The sequence below is a fragment of the Elephantulus edwardii genome, unplaced genomic scaffold, assembly GCF_000299155.1.
Source record: "Elephantulus edwardii isolate Elephantulus edwardi_28Jun2011 unplaced genomic scaffold, EleEdw1.0 scaffold00013, whole genome shotgun sequence".
In the NCBI taxonomy this organism is placed as follows: domain Eukaryota; kingdom Metazoa; phylum Chordata; class Mammalia; order Macroscelidea; family Macroscelididae; genus Elephantulus; species Elephantulus edwardii.
The window spans coordinates 27,151,567-27,178,271 of record NW_006399763.1 but is presented as its reverse complement, the minus strand read 5'-3'; the positions used below and the strand labels follow the sequence as shown (position 1 = coordinate 27,178,271).

At 36.9% G+C, this 26,705-nt stretch overlaps 1 pseudogene; it reads right to left on the bottom strand.

The window, feature by feature from the left end:
- Positions 1–26,705, bottom strand: part of LOC102855688 — a 40,832-nt pseudogene that overhangs the window by 11,376 nt on the left and 2,751 nt on the right.

Genomic DNA, 26,705 nt, shown 5'->3' with positions numbered 1-26,705 from the left:
CCAGCATTTCTTAAGCTGAAGAAACTGAAAACCAAATTCAAGCCTCGAGTTGCAATACTTAAGGATTATATGGACCTAATAGTGAATGATCCAGGAAGCCTTAAAAGAGCATGGGAGGAGTACACAGAGTCACTGTATCAAAAAAAATTGTCTGACACAGAAGAATTTCAAAAAATAGCATATTATCAAGAGGTAATGGTGAGGAATGAGGAAGTACAGGCTGCTCTGAAGGACTTGGCAAAAAATAAAGCCCCAGAAGTTGATGAAATACCAATTGACATATTTCAGCAAGCATATACTGCAATTAGTGTGCTTGCGAGGTTGTGCCAAGAAATCTGGAAGACAACTCCCTGAAAAACTGACTGGAAAAGGACACGTATTTATTCCTATTCTAAATTGTGGAAATTATTGAACAATATCACTAATATCACACATTAGCAAAATTCTGCTGAAGATTATCCAGAAACAACTGGAACAGTACATTGACAGAGAACTACCAGAAATACAAGCTGGATGTAGAAAAGAGTGTGACTCTACAGACATTATCGCCAATGTCAGATGGTCCTTGGCAGAAAGCAGAGAGTACCAGAGAAATGTCTGTCTGTGTTGCATTGATTATGCAAAGATATTTAACTGTGTAAATCACAACAAATTGTGGCTGAGAATCCCAGAACTGTGCTGTTCCAAAGCCTGTGCTAGGACCAGGAAGCAGTCCTCAGAATAGGGCAAGGAAACACTGTCTGGGTAAAAATCAGGAAAAGAGTGTGGCAGAGATGCATCGTGTCTCCATATCTTTTCAATCTATATGTGGAACAGACCATTCAGGAGGCTGGGTTTTACAAGGAGGAATGTGGCACAGGATTGGAGAAAGACATATCAACAACCTATGTTATGCAGATGACAGAACCTTGCTTGCTGAAACTGAGGAGGACCTTAAGTGCTTTCTGAAGAATGTTAAAGACTATAGTTTTTCATGTGGATTGAAGTTCAGCATCAAAAAAACTAAGATTCTGACCACTGGGACAATTGGTAGCACCATGATAGATGGAGAAGACATTCAGGTTGTTAACAGTTAGAGCTTGCTCAGCTCTTCTATCAGCACTCTTTGGCAAGAATAGTCAGAAAATCAAAAGAATTGCACTGGGATAATCTACTGTTAGAGAATCTGCAGAGAACTGAGAAGCAACGACGTCAATTTATAGGCCTGACCCGGGCCATGACATTTGCAATTGCTTCACAATTGCTGGACAATGGCTAAGGATGACAGAAGTAGAATTGATGCCTTTGAGTTGTAGCGCTGGAGAAGAGTCTTGAACATACCATGGGCCACCAAGAAAACAAATCGTTCTGTCTTGGAGATGGGAAATCAAGTTTATCCTTAGAGGCTATGATTTTGAAGCTCCATCTCACATACTTTGGGCTTGCGCCCAGGAAAGACCAGTCCTTAGAGAATGACATCATTCTCAGAAGGGTTGAGGAATAGAACAAGAGAGGAAGACCCTGGGTGAGATGGTTTGATACAGTAACTGGGTCAATGGGGGAAGGTGTGTCAGAATCAGTGAGATTGGCTCAGGACAGGGTAGCTTTCAAGGCTATTATACATAAGGTTGCTGTAAGTTGTAGGGATTTGATGGCACATATCAACAACAACAAAAGGTAACATTCAGTCTGAGATTAATATCATCTCTTAGCTGAAAGCAAAGAATACCAGAAGAATGTCTACCTGTGTTTCATTGATTATGCAAAGGCATTTGACTGTGTGGATCATACAAACTGTGGCTGACTCCGAGATGAATGGGAATCCCAGAACATTTAATCATGCTAATGCGAAACCTATACTTGGACCAAGAGGTAGTTGTCAGAACAGAGCAGGGCAACACTGCATGGTTCAAAATTGGGAAGGGTATACGCCAGGGATGTGTACTATCTCCATAACTTTTCACCCTGTATGCAGAGCAGATTATCAGAGAGGCTGGGCTCTACGAGGAGAAGCGTGGCGTTAAGATTGGTAGACGATCTATCAACAAATTGCGTTATGCAGATGACACAACCCTGCTCACTGAAACTGAGGAGGACCTCATGCACTTGCTGCAAAGGGTCAAGGACTGCAGCCTTCAATATGGACTGAGGTTCAATGTCAAGAAGACAAAAATTCTCACCAGTGGACCATCAGGATGGGTGGTGAAGAGATTGAGATTGTTTACAGTTTCAGTTTGCTCAGCTCCACGGTCAACACTCTTGGCACCAGTAGCCAGGAAATCAAAAAAATGTATTACGATGGGAAAGTCTGCTGTTAGGGACCTCTCTAAAGTGCTCAAGAGCAACGGTGTCTCTCTGGAGACTAAGGTGCGCCTGATACAGGTCATGGATTTTGCAGTCACTTGTTATGCATCAGAGAGTTGGATGATGACTAGGGAAGATAGAAGGAGAATTGACGCCTTTGAGCTGTGGTGCTAGAGAAGAGTATTGAATGTACCATGGACTGCCAAGAAAACAAACAAATTCATCCTAGAGAGGGTTAAACCAGGCTGCTCCTTGGAGGCAAGGATTTTGGGGCTTCGTCTAACATACTTTGGACATGTAAGGAGAGACAGGTCTTTAGAGAGGGACATCATGCTTGGTAGAGTAGAGGGACAGCACAGGAGGGGAAGACCCTCTATGAGGTGGATTGATTCAGTGACTGGGGTAATCGGGATGGGTGTGTCAGAGGTAATGAGACTGGCACAGGATAGAGCACGGTTTAGGGCTGTTGTACATAGGGCCGCTATGAGTCGCAAACGACTCGAGGGCACCTAACAACAACAACAACTCTCCTTTCAGATATTGATAACATTTTATAATGTTTAGAAATTTGTAGTGGTTACAGGCTGAATATCTTTCTTTGTTCCGACAGTATATTTGAATGCTCTTGATTCCCATTCTTTTGCATGGCCTAACTATGTATGCATGGCAGTAAAAAATTAATTATAGTGCCTCGTCTGTTCACTGCTCCAAACAAGGAGCTCAGCATCTTTGTAGTTATAAAATCATCAAATGCTGTAGGACATACAAACATTTAAAGACCTGTTTCGAGAGTCTATCTTAGAGGGAATCCTTCACTTGGCTCTGCTGAGTATTACGGTCTTTGGAAAAGCCTGTGCACATTTTAAGGTTCAAGCATGGAAGAAGTTGAAAATCTAGCATAGGAAAATATATGTACAATCAAGCCATAAGAACTAATATCCTTACCATATATTCACCAGTTCTTTTTCTGTGACCAATGTTGTTCATTTAAGTCTCATGAACCTACCATTGCCGTACTTATCTCTGGCAGATAATTGAAGGGGAGAAGAGACACTAGGACTATCCATGAGTGAATATTTTTCATGAAGAAATTAGCAGGACCTGTGAAAATCATTGTACTCCCCTTCATTACAATGAATGGATTTTAAAAGTTAAAGTAAAAAGAAATAAATGGAAAAAAAGGTACAGAAATAAATTTAATTATAAGTGGAAGTATAGGTCTAAACCACATATCAAAAATATTTAACGTCAGCTAAAATTAGTTAATGAGAATGAGTACTATTATGTTGTTGTGTACCATCAAGTCAGAACTGATAGCTGATCCTCCAGCAGGTTTTTAGAGGCAGTAAATTATACAGGAGGAGATTGTCCAGGTTTCTCCCTTTGAGAATCTGGTAGATTCAAACTGCATACCTTTGGGTTGGCAGAGCAATTCCTTGCCACAAAGCCACCAGAGCTCTTTGCTATTGAAAATAATATTAATGTTCTTTTCTTTCAGTACATATAATTGACGTTTAAACATTCTAGCAATCTGACAATATTTATGACCTTACTAATGATAAGTTGATAATTGTTCTAGAAAAAAAGCATACAATAGAATGATATGTAGATGACTAATATTAATAAATTATAAAAGCATATGCCTCCTTTTAATCAGAACTTAGTCTGATTTGTTTAAAGAAATCTTAGCTCAGACACAGCAGTAATAATATTTCTCCACAGAGAGAGATATGACAAATGTTGTCTTCATTACTTCTAGACTTTGGAGGATGGGGGAGGAGTTTTGTTGCTGCACTTACTATTTACCCATTGCTAACTGAGCTTATCTTACCTCTTTGAAGCTGAATATTAAGGGTCCTTGAAACTTTGACTTGGGCACCTACTAATGATTTAAGTACATACAAATTTTGTTCTTTAGCCAATATGCCACTTAAAAAAAACTTATCAAAACCACTCTATCCAGCAACCTAAAAATGTTGTGAAGGAAGTAGCTAAGCAAGTGTTTAAAAATGTGTTACTATGGTTATCATCATCATTATTAACACTCATTAGAGCTTTTCATCTTCAAAGTGTTTTGTATGCATTAGTAACCCCCTTCCCTCTCACCTCCTGTCCACCTTTCCTTTCTTTCTTAAGGACTGTGATGGATCTTTAACTTCACGTGACCTTTGGATTTTTGTAAAGCACAGTCATTGATGACGACTACCCTTTTGGGGTCAGTCTTATCTGGTGGTAAGGAGGAACATGTGCTTTGAGACTCAAAATGAATAAGAAATAAAATGCTTGCCAAGTAGAATTCATGAACTCTTTTGAAACACATCTTGCTTTATTCACCTCTCCCCTCGCCCTCATGTCGAGTTTTTAAAGTAAAGCAAGCATACTCACACTGAGCCAACATGTGGCGTTGTACAGAGATAAATTAGCTACTATGCTTAGTTAAAAAAAAAAATCCCCAATGTAAGATTTAAGACCAGGGGAAAAACGAAGTAAAACCATTCAATATGATATAGGACATAGGTTAATGCCTCAACAATATTTATAAAGGCACCATGTTTAAAAGCTAATAGAAGCATGACCTGTCGCATTAAAGGTTTATTCTTATGAGACTCCTTTTTTTTTTTTTATTTCAATGAGCATCTACAGAGATTTTGGAATTCCATTCATTCATTGTTGCACTTTTCTCCACGCCCACCCCACTCCTCCACCCCCCCACCGACCCCCCCATTCACCCCCCCTACTCCCACCTCCATTTGCTCTTCTCCTTGAAAAGCAAAAGCAGAACTCCTTCATTGGTATACAATACCTGCCCCCACACACACCCCAACCCCACCCACACCCCAAATATAATCCACTCTGCAACCCTCATTCTGTACTTTTATGATAAACGTAATGCCCTAAAATATGAGACTCCATTTTTGATAACACAGAAAAACTAAAAACTAAGTCTTAAACATAGATATTATATTTAACTTACAAACTGACACTGTAAGTTGAAAATGGGTGTTCCTGAAATATAAGCATAACTTGGAGATGCTGTGGGGCAGGATCCAGGCCTAGTAATATGTTGTTTTCTCAAAAAGAAAAAAATAAAATAAAAACTAGTCAGGTAATTTTGTTTGTTTGTTTCTCAGCACATACTGAAGTTAAGTTTACCCTATATTGCCATCTTCATCTGTGCAACAGCATTAAGAAAAAGTTTGAAATTTTGAGAGAATTATCACAATTTGACACGGAAACATAAAGTAGTCACACAGTTGGAAAAGTTGCATCCATATATTTGATTCACTCAGAGGTGTCAAAGAACTTAATTTTGTAAATAAAGCAAAACAAAACTCATAACCTCATAATATCTGCAAAGCACAATGAAGTGAAACACAGAAAGAGGCTTGAACGAAAACTCAATATGATTTGTAAATTTTCACTAATATAAAATTTCAAAGGAAGAGTTATGTCTATCTGTACTGGCAGATTCTTCTTTTTTTTATGAAAGCCACAGATATAAAGTCCCACCTGTTAAGCAGTAAAGCAAGCTTGTCAGTAAATTGAAGCCCTTTTTTCCATGAGTACATGAAAGGACAAAGAGGATTTGAAAATTATGAAGAAACTTAGGCTCAGTGTTGCTTTAACATGAAGGATGAGTCCAGAGTTAAATTGAAAAGGTTTTGCTGTTTCCAGGTGGGACCAATCCTCTTAACATAGGAAGCATAATGATGATTGTAAGGGCCTGAAGAAACGAAAATTCTGGAGATTATCTCTTTGTGTTCATTCTCTTGTTCTCTTTCTCTAATCTGAGAGGATCAGTCAGCCTTAATGAAAGTATGTACTTCTTCTTTTTTGAAAAAGAGGGATGGACTTTGTATTTTCTTTCTTAACTGCTTGAATCTGGGATTGGTTGGGAAGGGGTGTGTAAAGTGTTTGCACTGGGCAAAAAACCAAATATTCAACATTCAGATTATTTGTAAAACCCTTCAGCAGTGATTTAATGTTTAGCAAATGGTAGCCCTAATTAAAAGTTAACTTTGATGCAATAGTGGAATGTTTCAAAGAGTACCACAACTATTGATATTTGCATCTTTTCTTTTGTTTTTAGTGTCCTTCATTCTCCTCTCTTAATTTGCCATCCAAGAGAAAGTATACAGCCTTTGTTAAAGTCCATGTGATAAAAACTTATTGTGAGTTAATCAGTCCCGTATTTCTAATTGTTTCTTCAAAGATTAATGTGGTAAAAGTTGTAAATGTTTGGCACAAGAGATTCTGAGGGATATCTTAGTGAGATCTTTTGGAACCATGGTTATAAACTATATTATACATTCTACAATGATAGAATAAATGGATCCAATGTTTCTAAGCCTAATTCTCTGTAGGGATGAAAGTCATGTTGCTTACTCATCTTATGCAAGTTTTTGTGATCAAGGAAAATATCTTAAACACACATACATACATGCAAGCTGTTACAAAGCAAAACAAATAGAAATAACCTATTTGAGCCAGAAAAAAAGAAAAATATCATTGATTCCCAGTCAATTTTATCCAAGTGATGATATAGGAAATTTCTCTTAAGTAGGAAAAAAGTATAGCACACATATCAATTGGCAGTTACAATCCTTGATACAAAATACCACATGGAAAAGTTGAAAAAGAATCACATGCATTAAAAGTGAGTTTAGATTAATCTTTTCCTGAACTTAGTCACTGAATGGGGGGGGGAACCCAATTAAAAACCCCACAAAAACAAACAAACAAAACCCCAACGACATAACTGTTGTCTTGATAAATTTATACACTCCTGGACTCCTGAAGTCAATCATGTAGCATTTTCTTGGCTTTTGGTTCGGTTGTTTTGTTTTGTTTCAATAACATTTTAAAGAATTTATAAACACTTTGGTGAAAAAAAACAAAAACAAAAAACCTGAAAAAATTTGATATGAAAATAATTTTATAAAAATATATCTTTAGATATGAGCATGGAATATTTTATTTCCTAAAATTTAGTAGCACACAACTTCTTCCATCTAACTTAAGAGTTTGAATTCTCTTTCTCTGTTTGAAAAAGACTCCCTGTGGCTTTCACATAATAGGCTCAAACAACTGCGTTGCAATCTACCCTAGAATTCTACAAAGAATCTTAATGTTCAGTCTAAAATTAGGCAACTACCTACTCTGGTTAGACCAAGAGAATCTGGATAATAATAGCTGACATTTATCAAGCACTTGGTAAGTGTTGGATACCAGCTTAAAAATGTCACACACACTTATCTCCTTCTATCCTCAGAGCAGGCAAATGGGCAAAACTGTGATTATCTTCATGTTACAGACTAGTAAACTGAGTCACAGTGGGTTTACATAGTTAAAAATCAGACAAAATGTATGATTTCAAAGTCCATTCTCCTGACTATAAACTTTCATTCTTAGAAGATTTAACTTTACCAAACTAATTTTCTTTTAAAATTTTATTTGCATGTCTGGTCTCTCATTCAACTTACCTTTAAAGTAGTATTTAGGATCTTGGTATTCACACTCACAGTTTTCCCTAGCTCATAGGAGACATTTTTGTTATAATTCTAAAATTATCATGAAAATCATTTTTGATGAAAAGCAGGGTAAAAATTACTCCAGTCGAAAGAATACCTGATATTCTACCTAAAAAATATAAACTAGGAAACAAGAATAATTTCCTCTTTTCCTATTATTCAAAGCATGCAATTTTTATGGTATATTCTGCAGGCTTCAATATGGATTGAAACTCAACATCAAGAAAACAAAGATTCTTACCAGAGGCCCAATTGGCAACATCATGATAGATGGAGAAGAGACTGATTAATTATTAATAATTTTAGCTTGCTTGGTTCCATAGTCAATCCTTTCGGCACTAATAGTCAGGAAATAAAAAGACACATTGCATTGGGAAATTCTGCTGTCAGGAACATCTCCAGAAAGCTGAAGAGCCACTATGTCAGTCTAGAAATTAAGGTGCACCTGATCCAAGCCTTGCTCTTTGTAATTACTTGCTGTGCATCAGAGAGTTGGACAATGGCAAGGATGACAGAATAATAGATGCTTTTGTGTTGTGGTCCTGGAGAAAAGTATTGAACATACAGTGGACTGCTAAGAGAACAAAGAGATCTGCACTAGCATGGGTAAAACTGAGATGCCTTTTGGAAGCAAGGATTTTGAGGCTCCATCTCACATACTTTGGGCATGTTGCCCAGAGGGATGGCTGTTCCTGGAGAACCTCATTCTTGGAAGGGTGAAGTGATAATACAAGAGAGGAAAATCTTGGATCCGATGGATGACTCAGTAGTAACTAGGGTAACGGAGATAGGTGTGTTAGAGTCAGTGGATAGGGCTTAGGATAGGGCAGACTTCAGAGCAATGGCAAATAACATGATCCAATAAATTCATTTCCTAGCTAGCTCTAACTTGTCAAAAAAATCCACAAAAACTAAACCAATTGTTTGACTTTAAAATAATTTATGACTAGGCTGTTCTGGCTCTTGCCCATGTCATGACTGTCAAATTGGAAATGATTCATAGTTGACCCTTCAGTGGATTTTTCAGAGGTTGTAAATCGTGCAAGAGGAGATTGCACATCTTTCTCCTTGGAGCAGCTAGTTGACTTAACCTACCTTAGAGATGACAGTGCAACTCCTTACTAATAAATTAAATAATCTCTTAATAAAGAAATTCTATTAATAGCAATTTTAATAAAGATGCTATACTGTTATTGTTGTTGGGTACCATTGAGTCAGAACTGACCTGTAGATGATGCTCCAGTGGGTTTTCAGAGGCAGTTAACCACATGAGAGGAGATTACCCATGCTTCTCCCATGAAGTAGCTTCGAACCATGTGCCTATGGAATCACAGAGGAGCTTCTTGCTAGCTTCTTGCCACCAGAGCTTCCTGTACTAAAAAGAAAGAAATGTTTAATGCGTGGATTGAAATATAAACTAATCAAATCTCTTTGCTAAAAGAAGGCATTCTTTTTTACCATATCTTTGTTAACAAAGCTTGAGTTCTGAATTGAGCTTAAAATAAAACTCATTTCAAAACTCAAATTCAGAATCTTAGTTAATTCCAACTGCAATTTTGACCCCATATCAGTCTGGCAGTTGTGTTTCATTCTCTGTGGCTAATTTTCTTTAGTAATTTTTCATTTCCTTTCACCTCCTAATATATTTAGTGAATCAACTTAACATCTGTTAAATTGTAAATACTCAGGACAGGGACTTCCTCTTTAGCTTGTTAGCCTATCAGGTAAATCTCAGTGTTGAATAAAATGCGTTTGATGATGATTCTAAGTACAACAAAAAATGATAGTGATAAATCTGACTTAGAGATTTTAAATCACTATGTTTATTTTACATATTTAAAATGGATATTGAAGATTTAAATGCAAAGCAGAATCTAAACAAAAATAACACTCCACATGTTCACTTGTATCCTTGTACTAATTTTTCATTTTTTTTAGTATTTTTATCATATATGTAGTCATGTATTTTCACACTTTCCCTCTTTGCTTTTTACACTTAAAATAACTCTCTTTCTCTATAGTCTAAAAATAGCGTATGTATTTTGGCAGCTTAGAAACCAGTTCACTATTACCAAACTATTCCTGCCCAAGTCTTGAGATGCTAAAACAATATCTATCCTACATCCCTGTCATTTCCAATAGGCTTTATTTATTTGGGAAGCATTAAAAAGCCCTGGCTCTTAGAATTTTTTGTCCTAAGATCCTTTGCATTTCTCTTTTCAAAAAGCCTCAATATGGGGAGCTGGTAAAGGCGGATTACCTAATGTCCTTTAACAAAGTGAAAAACTAATTGAATCATTAACTCACTATTCAGATTTAAATATCTTCATTCCAAACTGCATTCACTATTTACACTTCTGCTTTGCTCCTCTGCCTGAGTCTTTTCTTCTCCTTTATTGGTAAAACTTCTTAGTCTTAGTCTTAGCCCTGAAGAGGTCATGTGAAAATGCACATCAAGCTTGTCAGGGAAAGTCAGAGCTAGTAAAGTGAATGCTCACAGGCTTTCGCTAAAGAAATCTGAAATCTTACATTTCACTGATTCTTTGAAAATCCGGGAAATCTGTTAATTCATTTAAGTTCACACACACACACACACACACACACACACACACACACACACACACAAGCAGCCAGTTTTCAGTATTTGATAATTTTTAGTCACTTTATAAGCCCTCTTGGCTTATTTCATGATTCTTTAACATAACATTGAATTGAAATGACAATTAAGTGTCTTTGAGGTTTTGCATTTGACAATAGGTTTTTGTTTTACATAATAAAAATTCTTCACAGTTAATATCACTGATATAATGTCTGATACAGAAGGAATTAAAATGCATATATGGTATGAAGAGGCAAACAGTCAATTTCTACCTAGAAATAGAAAATTGGAGGGAAAAGAACAGATGCTGGAGGTTTTTTTAATAAGTCATCCATAATGAGATATTTTAGTTGTTTTTTCTATATTAAATTGCTGAAATTTTACTGGACAACTGACGAATCTTAATCTTAAATATTAACTTAGTACTATTAATATAACGGTGGAGTAGCAAGTTCAGTGCATCAAATTTTAGATTCACTGTTCCCTTCTTAGTTAGACACATGAATATCATTTCATACTGATGACATAATGCAACATTTATTTATCTAGAAATAATTTATAAACTAAAAGAATTCATGGACTTCTTTAAATAAGCAATTTTCTCCTTGATAACTACTAGATTAACATTACCATTCATTCATCTTCACAAAGAGAAGTTTTAAAGCAAAAGAGACAAGCAGTTGTTCAAATTTTCTTCTACATTCTGAATGGAAATGATTAGTCTTGAACTTAGATTTAAAAGAAAACTTAACTCTAAGCAATTTTTTATTATTTAGAGATTTTAAAAAAATAAAGCTTTCTTCAATAAGAGCAGGTAAAAATTAACTAAATGAAAAGACATCACCTAACACTGTGCCTGACATATAAAAGGAGGTGTTCAGGTCATGATAATTACGGTTATCAGCTGAGTTGGGACTAGGCCAAAGGCTTCAAAACTCCTAATTCCTCTTTCACGTCTCCTACTTCTGCCTATAAAGCTCCAGAAATTCTCCCATAATTTTTAAATCTGCAATTCCCAACAGCAGGACCAAGACAGAAACATCAGAATGACTTACCTGTAATACTATCATGGAATTATTACGTTCCTAAAAATTCCTGGCTGCAAACTGAATATAATAACTACAAATAGTCATTCTTTTTTCTTCTTTTCTTGACTAACTTCCAGGGGTCAAATTTATACATGAAAATCAGCACCAAAAGAACAATTTGTAGCATTAAAATACTCTTGCATGTGATGGAGGAAAGCTCTTCAGCAGCCTAATCTTTTGGTAACCTAGGGGGCTTTTGGGGGCATACAGAGTTACACTGCTAACTCAGAGCTGGCTCGTCTCTGCCAGGCTGATTTTACAAGCCACTTTGTGGGAGAAAGATGGACACTCTCTTTGCTTGTAATTCACAGCCCCCAGAAACCTGCTGGAGGGTCAGCTATGAATCAGTTCAGACAGAAGCACAATGAGTGGGTGAGATCACCAGCAAGGATAATGTAATTCTGGCCTTTATGCACATTGCAGAGGGGAAAAAAATTGCAATAGTGATCTTGTTTATACACCTCAGCTCCAGTGAAGAGAGAAGAGAATATGAGATAAGAGTTTAAAGAAATCAGTAGGGGCTGAGGAGGGGGAAGAATGGGAATTTCCCCACAATTTTTGCAATGTAGTATTTAAATTCTCATGTCTAGTTCAGATTACTCCATGTAAATAATAAAGTAATAGCAAAAAAAAACCAAACCCAAACAAAAAAACCCGGCAACAACCCTCAACATAGCAGCAAATCATCAGAAGAGAATTTTCAGTTGTTTTTAGTTCCTCCAAACCCAGGGCTGGCACTGAAATGGAAGAATAGAGCCAGGTCAAGAAGTGGCCTCAAGGAAAAAACACAGGAGTAATGTGAGAAGAAAAAAAAGATAAAAATTGCAATTTACTTCTATCCAAAACCAAGAATATTTTTTTCCAGGTTGGCTTCTCAGCATATATTTCATATTGGCCAAGGAAGAAACAACAGCCTCTATGTTCTTCCCAGCTTGGCTTTTTGGTGGAAGACACAATTTGGATTTACCTCCTTCACACCCTCCATGCAGAGGCAGATGTCTTAAGCACTCTATTTTCAGGATTTGAAGCCCATAATATTACTAATAACTCCACATACTTGTTTGCATTTCCCATGTTACATATAAATGTCAGAAGCAATGACTTGCAGCCCCCTTTAATCGAGTGACAGCTTTATTATCATTGGTTGGCTGAACTTCAAGAAAAGTTATGACAGTGGCTAAGTTCTGCAAACTGCAGCACATATTTCGGTAATTAGGTAAAGGAGGAAGAGCTACGTTTAGAATGCACAGCTGAAATTATTTGCTAAACACTTAAGATGCAGAGGTATATCACATTCCTCCCAGGGTAGCTTTTGAAGGATGATTTACAAACCATTTATTTTACCATTTTAACATTTTTCTCCCCCAGTTAAGCTGTTTTACCAGCAGCTCTGACTTTAAAAGAGACATTCTGATAATGGAAATAATTTCTTTTCAAAATGAGAAAGTAAAAGAAGGGAGTGGCCTGGAGGGTGGCGTTTTTAATTTTTCTCTTTTCGTGTTCAAAGTTTGAATTCAGCCTTCTCCATTGACTGCTTCTCTTTCATTAAGGCTTTAGCACTAAACACTGAGGCTTTTTCCCCCCCACCTCAAAGTTCTGGAATTAGGCAAAGATTTGCCCAGCTTATGTAAAAGACAACTGCTTGAAATGTACTTTGGATCACACACCCCCAAAATTGTCTTTTTAAAAAAATAATACTTTATCAATAAAGTCTGTGCTAACAATTATCAATCATAACGTTTTTAAAAACATATTCATCAAAAGATTGGTTTAAGGGATTGCCTTTTTTTGGCAATAGGGTGATTTTCAAAGGGAAAAAAAAATTCAGTTTCTTTATCACCACAATCATGAATGGTTTGAGAGAGTAGAATGTGTGATCAAAACCAGTCAAAATATTTAGGTATAATATTAGTTTAAATAACATCTGATTTGAACTCCGAAAGTTAACTCACTTAGATTCCTAATTCATAAAACCTTATCTAGAACTGAATAACTTCCAATTATTTTTATCTGAAATGTCTATTATTTTCATTATCTCTAGCTTTTTCAAATGTTAATTTGAGTTTCACTTAATAAAATGACAGAAATTCTTTATATTTTCACAGGAAATAAAATAAGCCTACTGTTAAAAGGAAGAAACCCCACCAACTCAATTTCTACTATTTTCTATGTTTTTAAGTATTGTGTTTCATGTTACAGAGAACATAAAACAAAATTGTCTCTCTGTCCTCTTTTCTTTCTTAGCGCTCTTATCTTGCAATTTGACTCTAAAGACATTTAAGATAACTTAAATAAACAAAATTACTAATAGATTTACCAAAAGGGAAAATAATAGCAAGCATTACGAGTGAGAATATTACAAAATGCATATCATAATCCAACTGAACTACTAAAAGTTGACTGTGAACCTATTAGATAAAAAGAGATTCATTGATCACTGTCACAGAAAACAGGAAAAGAAAGTATTTCGTAGATATATTGTTTTATTCATCATTTTTTTATTATCATGGCTTCCTACCCATTGAGCAAAATCATCACCCAAGTGAAGCAGTCCTATGTCTAGCATTAAAGCAGGACATATGTCATGACATATGCCAATCACCAATATTATTTCTTTCTGTTGAGCTTTTGTTAGAAACACTGAAAATATTGCTTTTCTAGTAGGAATCTAGGCTATATGTAGCAAAGCATTACAGAGTATTTTTATTTAATATCCAGAAGATTTCAGGCAGTTTTATCCTTTGCTTCACCCTGAGTAATCTCTTCTGGAACACATAGACTTTCCTATTAGGTATATTTAAGTTTACCAATAAATACGCAGAGACAGGGAGAGGTACATAGAAAGAGAGAGACACAGTCAAACATGCCTTCTATAGAAAAAGAAATGAGGAAAAAGTTTGATTCCTATACCACTTTTACCTCAATTCCGATAGAGAATTTTAATTTTAAGCATATAGAATATTTGAATAAAATGTTCACAGTACTGAATATTTCAAATAAAATCTGTCTAATAAAATATATACTTGAAAAACTTTGCCTACCATTTCCTGAAGCATGTTTAAAATTTTTCTACTCAACACAATTACTTATGTGAAATGCGCTTTCATCAGCTGTTTTTATTTATGATTGTTTGGCTTTCAAAATAAAGATTACCATAAATTAAGAGCAATAAATATTGATTTAAATTTATATCTAAAGCAAATATGATACAGGCTCTACACAGATAAGTGTTTGATTTCTTTGAAATCCATTTGTCTAATGCTTAATCCAGTATTTGTTTTGTTATTAAAACTCATTAACTATCCAATACTTTTAAACTTAGAAGTCAGGCTAGTACAAAAACTTTTCTTAGACATTATAGGGTCCCATAAAATTACTAAATATCTAAAAAAATTTGTAAATGCTGCCATGTGGCAGACATCATGATGATGGTGCAAGGCAAGTCAAGATTCTGATCTGCTGGCCACAGGGTCCCTGTGAGACCAAGATGATGTTTTGCCACCTAATAACAACAAGAATCTTGAAAGAAGTGTCCTTGTCAATGAAATGTTAAAGTTTTGTTTCCTTATTCTAAATTCTTAATTCTAAATTGGAAGAGAGTAGTTCTGAATATACCATGGGCTGCTAAAAAAATATGCAAGTCCATGAATGGCCTCGTGTTAAGAACCTGCACTGCAATCATGAAGGCATGTGGTTTGAATTTAACCGCTGCTCCACAGGAGAAGGATGGCCAATTTCCTCCCGTGTGATTAACTGCCTCTGAAAACCCACTGGAGGGTCAGCTATGGATTGGTTCTAACTCAAAGGCTCACAACAACACAACATCTTAGAAGAAGTTCAACTAAAGTGCTCTCCAGAGGCAAGGATAGTGAAACTTCATCTCATATACTTTGAATATATTGTCAAGAAGGACAAGTCCATGGAAAAGACATCATTCTAAGAAAGATGGAGGGTCAAAGAGTGGAAGACCCTCAGCAAGACTGACCATAACAATATACTTGAGCATATCGGAGTGGGTAAGCATGGTGCATGATAGGGCAAGATTTGAGTTGCTATGAGTCATGATTGACATAACAACATCTAACAACAGAAGTATTGAGGATGGGAAGAAATTACACAAAAGATGATTACAGTGCACCTGTGGGTATTTGCAACAAAAGAGAACAATAACCAAGATTAACTATAACAATGTACTTGGGCATATCAGAGAGGGTAAGGATAGTGCATGACAGGGCAAAATGTAAGGTTTCTATGAGTCATGGTTGACATGACAACACTTAAAAACAGAAGCATTGAGGATGGGAAGAAATAAGACAAAGATGGTTAAAGTACACCTGTGAATATGTGCAACAAAAATGAAGTTTTTTTAAAAAGTGGACTTGTTATTTTATAACTACATCAATTGGAGCACATAAGCAACAGTAACGTCATTGTAACTTTAAAATTAAGAACTAGGTAAATTTTTAAATACAACACGGAAGTATTATTAAAGTATCCTAAACGAAACATTGCTTGGACTTACTAGCAAATTGAAGACAGAAAGGCAAAGCAGATTTTGGTAAAGATTTTTAGCTTTGAAAACCCTACAAGGCAATTCAACTCTGCCCTTTGGGGTTTCTATGGGTCAAATGGGTTGCATTTTTATATTTAGTATTTCCTATCTGATGCAAATGTTAAGGACTTAACTCTAGCAGGAGGTTGACAGTTAAAATCCACCCAGAAGTGCCTCAGATGGCATGCTAGAACGCTGCTTCTGAATGGTCAGAGCCTGGAAAACTCTTGGAAGCCGTTCTACTCTGCACACCTGAGGTCATTGTGAGTCAATTATCTCAAGAGCAACTATCAATTGCAGTGGCCATGATACATTTTACAAAGAATTATTTTAATACATGTAATATCATTACAGATTCGATGGAATAAGTAGAAATTTAACTACCAGAAATGACTGGAATAATACATTAACTGGTAACTAACTACGAGAAATACAAGTTGGGTTTATAAGAGGCTGTGGCACTCGTAACATTCTTTCTAATGTCAGATGGAACTTGACAGAAAGCAAAGAATATCAGAAGGGTATCTGTCTGTGTTTCATTGACTATGCAAAGGCATTTGGCTGTGTGGATCACAACAAATTGCGGTTAACTTTGAGGAGATTGTGAATATGAGAACAATAGATTGTGCTTATGCAAAACCTATATTTGGACCAGGAAGCAGTCTTCAGAACAGAGCAAAAAAACACTGCATGATTCAAAAATCAGGAAGGGAGTGCATAAAGGATACATTCTGTCTCCATACCTTTTCAATCAATACGCAGAACAGGCCATTTTTGAGGCTGGGCTGTATGAGGAGGAATGTGGCATCAGGATTGGAGGAAGACTCATCAACAACACACATTATACAGATGACACAACCTTGCTCACTGCAACTAGCGACTTCCTGAAGTGCTTGCTACAGAATGTCAAAGACCGTAGGTTTTTAATATTGATTGAAGCTCAACATCAAGAAGACGAACGTTCTCACCACTACGACAATTGGCAGCACAGTTATAGCTTACTCAGTTCCACAGTCAATACTCTTGTTACCAGAAATCAGGAAATCAAAAGACAAATTGTGTTAGATAAATCTGCTGTCAGGGACCTTTCCAGAGTACTTAGAAGCAACCATGTCAGTCTAGAGACTAGTGTGAGCCTAATCCAGGCCATGGTCTTTTCAATTACTTGTCATGCATCAGAGAACTGGACAATGACTCAGAATGACCAAAAAAGTATTGAAGCCTTCGAGTTGTGGTGCTGCAGAAGAGTCATGGACATACCATGAACCATGAAGTGACCAAATATCTATGTCTTGGAGAGGGTGAAACCAAGTGTCTCCTTGGAGGATAGGATTTTGAAGCTCCATCTCACATACTTTGGATCTATGACCAGGATGGACCGATCCTTGGAAAGGACATCATGCTTGGAAGGGTGGAGGGAAAGCACAGGAGAGGAAGAACCTGGATGGGATGGATTGATATAGTAACTAGGGTAATGTGGGTAGGTGTGTTGGTGTAAGTAAGATTGACTCAGGAGAGGGCAGGCTTCAGAGCTATTGTACATAGGTTCGTTATGAGTCACAGGTACTCAAAAGCATATAACAACAACAACAAAACAACAGCAGAAGAACATGCAATCTGTGTAAAAACATAGAGTTCCTATATGTTATTTAAAACTATTAAAATTCTATTTTCACACTGTGTTCAGCTAACTAATGAAACAGTCATTCATAAACTCAACTAAAAATTCCCCAAATTATAGTGCATTAATATTTCTGCAAATTTGGAATAAATATTAACATAATTTATATTTTGTTAAACATACTACCAGTTATCTGAGAATAGTCTTTTCCCCCCAAAATGAGGTTGAGAGGAAACTAGTACATAGAAAACTATTGAATAACTATATTGACTAATGTTCCACGTAAAATCAAATATATGATCTTATTGCTGCAATACTTCTGATTCAAGCCATGGTCTTTTCAAATGACAGAAAAATAATTGATGCTTTTAAACTATGGTGTTTGAGAACAGTATTGAATATCCAATGGACTGCTAAAAAACCCAATAGATATGTTTTGGAGATGGTACAGCCAAAGTTGTCCTTGGAAGCAAATATGATAAAGCTTCATTTCACATATTTTGACCTTGTTGCTAGGAGAGGCTATTCCTTGAAGAGGGAGGAGTATCATACTTGTCGAGGTGGAGAGACAGTGATAGAAAGGAGAATCTACAACCAGGTGGATGCAGAAATGGGGTTGCATGTGTCAGAGATTGTGAAAATATCATAGGATAGGGCAGGCTTCAGATCTGTTGTACATAGGTTCACTATGAGTTGTACTGTACTCGATAGCACGTAACAACAACAACATTTAGGACTGCATGTGACACATGTCAAAGAACATTTGTAGTATATTGGTTAAAGTTGTTGTTGTTGTTGATTGCAATTGAGTTGAGCACAACTCATAGTGACCCTATGAACAAAAGACCTGAAGCCTTTCTAGAACTATGATTGTTTCTCAAAGTTCATAGTTTCTAGAGGCATGTTGTTTAGGAAGTAGATGCCACTCTTGCTTCCAAAGTGGTTAAAGAAAAGCTGAGAAAACAAACAAATCAGCAGTTTAAACCCACTAGCTAATCCTCTGGAGAAAAATGAGATCATCTGCTTCTACTGTTTAAAAGAGATATGTGACTAGGTATTTCTGTCATCACAGGAGTCTAGAGCAAGGGATACATGGTGGAGGGGACCTGGGGGAGGGCTTGTAAAACAATGAAAGAATCTTTTCTTTTACTTTTCCATAATTTTTGACTCATGTACTTATAACTTGTTAGTTAAATTTGTGTCTTCTAGGTTGCAACACCCCCATGATACATCTTCAAGGATATGAACATGTACGGCTAAACACAATCAATAACAGTGCATCTAAATTACAAAATCAATCTCCATAATAGTCTATGTGTTTCCTACTGCCAAAGGGGCCCTTTAGAGTAGTGAGAGAAGATCTTCACCCTGAAACCCACAGCGTCCCTTTTCAGCAGGAAGTAGCTAAGAGAATACGCCATCCCCTTTTCCTTATGACTCAGGGTGAAGTCTCTCTCAGGGAGGAGTGATAGGGAATGGCAAAGGACACACCGACAAAGGAGATTAATCAGAACTGACTTTGACAAGCACTGTGGCAATTGGACAATTAAAACAGACATTCGGATGGCGGGGAAGAAGAACAAACTGGGGAGGAGGGTAGAGAGAATGGTGCAGCAATGAAGGAATGAAAACCCAAAATCCCTGTAAATGTTCATTAAAACTAATAAAATTTAATAATAATAATAATAAAGAAAGATTACAGCTTTGGCAACCCTATGGACAGTTCTACTCCGTTGGGTCAGAATTTGCTCTATGACTGTAGGGTCTTTTTGTACTATGTACTATAAAAATGACATGGTGATATGTGCTGGAAATTTTTTAACTCACTTAAAGGAACAAAAATTGAGACTTTATTCTTTCTGAGTGTCCTCATGTAAATCTGAGATGTGCACATGTGAATTTTTTGAAAGTATAGTTTGGATATTCTGCAGGCTCTCTCTCCTCTTAGCTGTCTCCCACAAATACATTATATTGGATATATTCTCAAGCTCACTTGCCTCACATGACAGACCAATATAATAAAGATAAAGTACTCTTAATAATATCCTCAAAAGATGGATTTGCATGTATAGAATCATAAAATCAATATAATTATTCTTATAAGTGGGAAATAAAAAGGTGTGGCAAGTAGGAAGAGGAGATGTTAATTAAGTAATTTTAAGATGCTAGCTTACAGGGAACCTTTTCAAGGAGTTGGTTCAAACTGACTTTTTGTTTTGTTTTGGCTTTGATATGTAATAAGTTTCCTTAATGGAACTCTGATGATCTAGTCCTGTGGAGTTGTGCAAATAACTCAAAGGTTGTGTTTCTCTGGTAAGTTTAAATCCACAAGCAGCTCCATGAGATAAAGATGATGGGTATTCTCCTTCGCTGTAGTTTGTAGCCTCAGCTCTGAGTCAGTTCTGACACGAAAGCAATGAGTTTGAGGGTTTTTTTTTTCTGAAGTATTTTATTAACGGCTCTTAAAAATTTGTCTTGAAATCTATCCTTTCATAACTTTCTGCATGTTCAGAGAAGGACATTATTTGAACATGTATAAAGATTATAAATGATGTAAGAACTTCATGTTTCTTTTTTAAATTTTTTAACATGATTTCAATGGGATCATGTATTTAGTTTGTGCAGATGGTGTTTTAAAATGAGCAAGAATCACAAACTTGAGAACATTAGATACTGATAAAAATAATTTCTTTTTTTTCCACTGGCTATATAAAACTTTGTTCAATTTCACTGTTAAAAAGCAAACTTATCCTAGTTCTAAGTCAAATCCTTTATCTACACAGTACTTATTATATCATATAAATTTCTACAAAATATATTATAAAATATGCATATATTTAGAGTTCTTAATTAGATAAAAGATATAGTATGAACACATTCACAAGTATTTGTGTAATTATATATTTTTATGTGTCATTTTCCCCCTTTTATCAACATGTCTTGTTTTACTTTCCACTCCCAACATCAAAACTTTTCTCTTTATGTTGCTGTTGTATACTGTTAAGTCAGAACCAACTAATGGCTGACTCCCCTATGGGCTTTCAGAAGCAGTTCATTGCTTGGAAGGAGATTGACCATCTTTCTCCCATGCAGCATCTGGTGGATTTGAACTGTGTGCCTTCAGGATTCCAGTGCAACTTCTTAACACTAGGCCACCAGAGCTCCCTTTTCTTTTGAAGACAATGGAATGATATATGTTCTAAAATTTTACACAATAACTAGTTATCTATAGAATGTATTTTATGGAACTATTTGCTATGATAAATACTCTTTCTGGCACAGTATGTTACATGTTTTGTAAGTAACTAAAAGGTCAGTAGTTCATAGGCAATTTCATATTTAAATGTGCTCATGTGCAACCTCACTTACACCAAGCAGCTGTCATCCAAACAGAGCAAGGAAACACAGCATGGTATAAAATCAAGAAAGGTGTGTGGTAGGGCTCTATTTTCTCTCCATAACTTTTTAGTCTTTTTTGTCAAGCAAATAGTTCAAGAGTCTGAACTTTGTGAAGAAAAGTTTGGCATCACAATTGAAGGACAGCTCATTAACAACCTTTATTATGCAGATGCCACAACCTTTCTTACTGAAAGTGAGGAAGACTTTAAACACTTGTTGAAGAAGATGAAAGCCTATAGCCTACAATATGGATTACATCTCAACAGCAAGAAAACAAGACACCTTACTATTAAGGCAGTAGGCAATATGATGATAGAAGATTGAAGTTGTCAGTGATTTCATCTTGCTTGGATCTACAATTAATAACCTTAGCATTAGCAGTCAAGAAATCAAAATATGTGTTGCATTGAGTAAATCTGCTATCAAAGGCCTCTTAAGGAGCTATGTAGTCTACTTAAAGACAAAAGTCCATCTGATTCAAGCCATGATTTTTTTCCCCAATTACTTGATATACATCTGAGAGTTGGACAGTTACTAAAAATGACAGAAGAATCAATGCCTTCAAGCTGTGGTGTCAGAGAAGAAGAATAAACATCCCATGGACTGTCAAAAGAACAAACAGACATGACTTGTAGAAAATACAGGTAGGGCGCTACTTGGAGAAAGGACGGTGAAGGTTTATCTTATATATTTTGAGGATGTTGTTAGAATGGGGTGGACCTTGGGAAAGGACATCCTGTGTGGAAAGGTGGAGGGTCAGTGAAAAAGAGGAAGAACCTTAACAAGATAGTATAATAAAGTGACTCAAACAATGGACTCAAGGATATATCAAAAATGATGAAGATGACCCAGAATAGGTTCAGGTACATTATTCATAGTGTTTCTAAGAATTGTACTTGATTCAATAACACCTAACCACAACCACCTACTATAATGATAAACAGCCTCAAGGGTTTAATGAAGAGTTTCTATGAATTGGAGCTGCCTCAATGGCAGTTGGTTCATTTACTATGATGTTATTTTTCAGTGTCATCATGTCTAGTACAACATGTGTTGGTGTTGTTGTTGTTGAGTGCCACAGAGTCGGAACCAACCCATAGTTGACTCTCCAGCCAGTTTTCAGAGGCAGTTAATCACACGAGAGGAAAATACTCATCCTTCTCCCATGGAACAGCTGGTGTATTTGAACCACGGGAGTATTTGAGCCTTTGGTATTTCAGTGCAGCTTCTTGCCACTAGAACTCCTAAAAACAACAGATCTAAACCTTATGCTATCCTGTACTAGAGTCACAACCTCTGACACATTTGAGCCAATTGCTGCAGTTATTGTGCCCATCCACCTGGTTGAGGGTCTTCCTCTCTTTCACCAGCCATCTCTCCACTATTCCAGGCATGATGTCCCATCAAAGGAATAACCTCTCATAGCAACATGCTCAAAGTTTGCTTCCAAGGAGCACTCTGCCTCTACTTTGTCCAAAACCTGTATGTTTGTTATTTGGCAGTGCCTGGGATATTCATAATTCTTACAATGCCACAGTTCAAAGGCATCATTTCCTCTTCTGACTTCTTTAGTCATTATCTCCGGTCCATAGCAAGTGGCTGAAAAGACCATGACCCAAATTAGGCACGCCTTCATCCTCAAACTGATATAATTACTCTTCAATAATCTATGGAGGTACATGTACAAAAGAGCAAGGGTTCTGTGGGAGCACCATATGTGACCTTTACCAACTTCCTGTGTCCCTGACCATACCATCGATAACACAAAATCAATTCCCACGAGGTCAAACATATCCCCCATGCTCCCATGTTTCTTTCTACTCATCTCAACACCAATTATATACTTTGCTGGGTCCAAAATCGAAAGTGAAAGCTCACAGACCACAAAGAACCATATTGGGGAAGACAAATGTTTTTAATTCAGATTAAAACAGAGTGCAGTCAAGGCAGCTCCTAAAATGTGTGTGCAGCCATTTCAGCCTCAAGCCTTATAGTCTCAGGCCATTTCCCCCCGCCCCCCAAGTTCTCTGTTTTCCCAATATTGGCTTCCCAAAATTATCCAAGAAAATTCTCAGTACTTCCAATATTGCCTCCCCTTCCAGCAAGGTCTCATGTCTTCAGTTTGGCCATGACTGCTGCTGTCTTGAAACATGTCCCACAGGATTGGAGGAGGTCTCTTTCCTCATCTCTTGCTGTCTTCAGTTTGGCCATGACTGCTGCTGTCTTGAAACATGTCCCACAGGATTGGAAGAGGTCTCTTTCCTCGTCTCTTGCTGGAATTCAATCTTTGCAGCTAGGGTAGTTAAATTTATTTGCAAATTTATCCAATCATCTTGTAGATTGTTGAATTGGCCAATCCTTTGAAAAATGGTACGTAGTCAATCCTTCTTTGGATTAGCCACCGTGCTCTATTCACATACTCCTGCCTATCCACATATGCAGTCATCCATGTTAAAAAAGCCATATTGAAAGACAAACTCCATAGTCCCTGATTGCTGAATTTCCCAATAATGCGTTTCCTTATCTTCTGATTTCCAGTACCAAGTATATTGATTGTGTACCCAAATAAAATGAAGTTGTTCACAGATTCAGTCTATTTTTCCATCCTTCATGATGTTGCTTATCAATCCTGTGATGAGAATTTTTTTTCTTGATGTTGAGATGCAATTTATTTTGAAGGCTGCAGTGTTTGATATTTTGCAGCAAGCCCTTCAAGTCCTCCTCATTTTCAGCAAACAAGGTTGGAGAAAAATTTACAACCCTAATTTACTCCTTTATTAAATTTTTCATCCAAAGTAAGACAAAATGGGAAGAAGGGTTGACCATCCACTTTGGAAATATAACAGGCCTTTGAAAACCCTATACAGCACACTTTGAGTAAACTAATAGATGTGGCAACTGAGGTTGAACCCTCAAATTTGGAAACACAAAGGAGAAAGAACAGTTGTAAGCAGAAACTAATGATTGGGTCATGGAATGTGAGAAGCATGAATGTAGGAAAATGAGGCACTGTTAAGAAAGAAAGGGAATGCATAAATATTGACATATTAGGTATTGGTGAAATGAGATGCATTGGTATGGGACATTTTTAACCAGACCAATTTATGACCTACTTTCTGGAGATGAAAATATGAGAAAAAAAGGTCACTTTCAGGATAAAAAGGCTGTTTCTAGATCTATATTGAAATGCAACATTGTGAGTAACAGGATAATATCCATATGCATATAAGTAAGACCTGTTAGTGCCACAAACATTCAAGTTTATGTACCAAGATCCAGAGCCAAAGAGGAGAAAATAAATAATTTCTACCAATTTTTGCAGTCAGAAATTAATCAAACATGCATAATTGGTGATGAATAAAAAAATTGAGAACCATGAAGAAGGCTCAGTAGTTGGAAAACATGGACTTGGTAACATAAATGAGGCTGGGGATAGAATGATTGTATTCCACACAATCAATGATTTATACATTGCAAATACCTTTTGTAAGAAACATAAACACAAGCAATACATACAGATTTCACCTAATAGTATGCATAGGAATCATATCAATTACACCTGTGAAAGGAATCAATGGAGAAGTTCACTATCAGCAGTAAAAACTAGACCAGGGGCAGATTGTGGAACAGACAATCAACTGCTCATGTGCAAGTTCAAACGAAACCTAAAGAAGGTCAAATAATATTCAAAGTAGTCAAATTTTTATCTTGAGTCTATCTCCCCTGAATTTAAAATCCAACTCAAGAACTGAATTGAGGCCTTGAACCCCAATGGACGAAGACCAGATGAGTTATGGGAAAACATACAGAATATTGTCCATGAAGAATGCAAAAGTTCATTACAAAGATGGAGGAAAAAGAAAAGAACAAAATTAATGTCAGAAGAGACTGAATATTATACTAGCATGCTAAGAAGCCAAAGTAAGGGGGAAAAATCAAGAATCATCTATCTCAATACTGGCCTGGGTGCTGGAAGAAAGTGTGTGCTTTGCACGTTCACAAGCAGTGTGGAGGCATCTGACAGCCCTCTTGTTTTCACTGATGTCTTTCTTATGCTTGCGCTTGAACTCCGCAATGAAATGGTTGACCATTCTGTTGTCGAAGTCTTTTCCACCCAAGTGGGTGTCTCCAGCTGTAGACTTGACCTCAAATATCCCATCTTCAATAGTGAGGATTGACACATCAAAAGTGCCACCTCCTAAGTCAAAGATGAGCACGTTCCTTTCAGCACCAGCCTTTTTGTCTAGACCATAAACAATAGCAGCAGCAGTTGGCTCATTGATGATTCTGAGGACATTGAGGCCAGCAATGATTCCAGCATCTTTGGTAGCCTGGCACTGAGAGTTATTGAAGTACGCTGGTACAGTGACAACAGCATTAGTAACAGTCTTCCCAAGGTAGGCTTCTGCAATTTCCTTCATCTTTGTGAGAATCATAGAGGACACCTCCTCTGGATAGAAACTTTTGGTCTCTCCTTTATATTCTACTTGGACCTTGGGCCTGCCTGAATCGTTCAACACCATGAAGGGCCAGTGTTTCATATCAGACTGCACAACAGCATCATCAAATCTTCGTCCAATGAGACGTTTGGCGTCGAATACTGTGTTAGTAGGATTCATTGCAACTTGATTCTTTGCCGCATCGCCAATCAATCGTTTGGTATCGGTAAATGCGACATAATTGGGGTGGTCCGGTTGCCTTGATCATTTGCAATGATCTCCACTTTCCAATGCTGGAAGACCTCTACACAGGAGTAGGTGGTGCCAATATCAATGCCAACTACAGAGCCCTTGGATATGGTTGCTTAGTGAAGGTCCCAAGTGGTGGAGGGGAAGAACCGTACCTCAAGTGTGCCGCTGCGCTAAATGAGACCCTACTTATCTATTTCTATAGTAATTGTTGTATATAGTATTTGTCCTTATGGGACTGAATAGTGCATTAGTCTAATGCTCTCCAGTCCCATTCAAGTTAGGTAACAATTTTCAAAATCATTGCTCCTACATGCTGTGTAGTATTCCATCATGTGAATGTACCATAATTTCTCAATTTATTTTATTGTGGTTGGACATTTGGGCTTTTCTCCATGTTCTTGCAATGGTGAATAATGCTGTTATGAACGTTGGTGTACAAGTCTCCATTTGTGCCTCAGTTGTAATTTTCTTAGGGTATACAAGAAAAAGATTGATAACACAATTACAATATGGGCAAAAGATGTAGAAAGACTTTTCACAGAGGAAGATATTAGGATGGTCAACAGACACATGAAGAAGTGTTCGAAATCATTGCCAATAAGAGATGCAAATCAAAACCACAATGAAAGCTTCAAAATCCTTGTCTCTAAGGAACAGCCTGATTTCACCATCTCTAGGATGAATTCATAACAATTTTGTTCTCCTAGCAGTTCATTGTGCCTGACTCTGAGAAGAATGGGAATCCCAAAACACTGAATCGTGCTAATGCAAAACCTATACTTGGACCAGGAGGCAGGCGTCAGAACAGAGCAAGGGAACACTGTATGGTTCAAAACTGGGAAGAGCGTATGCCAGGGATGCATCCTATCTCCATACCTTTTCAACCTATATGCAGAACAGATTATCCGGGAGGCTGGGCTCTATGAGGAGAAATGTGGGGT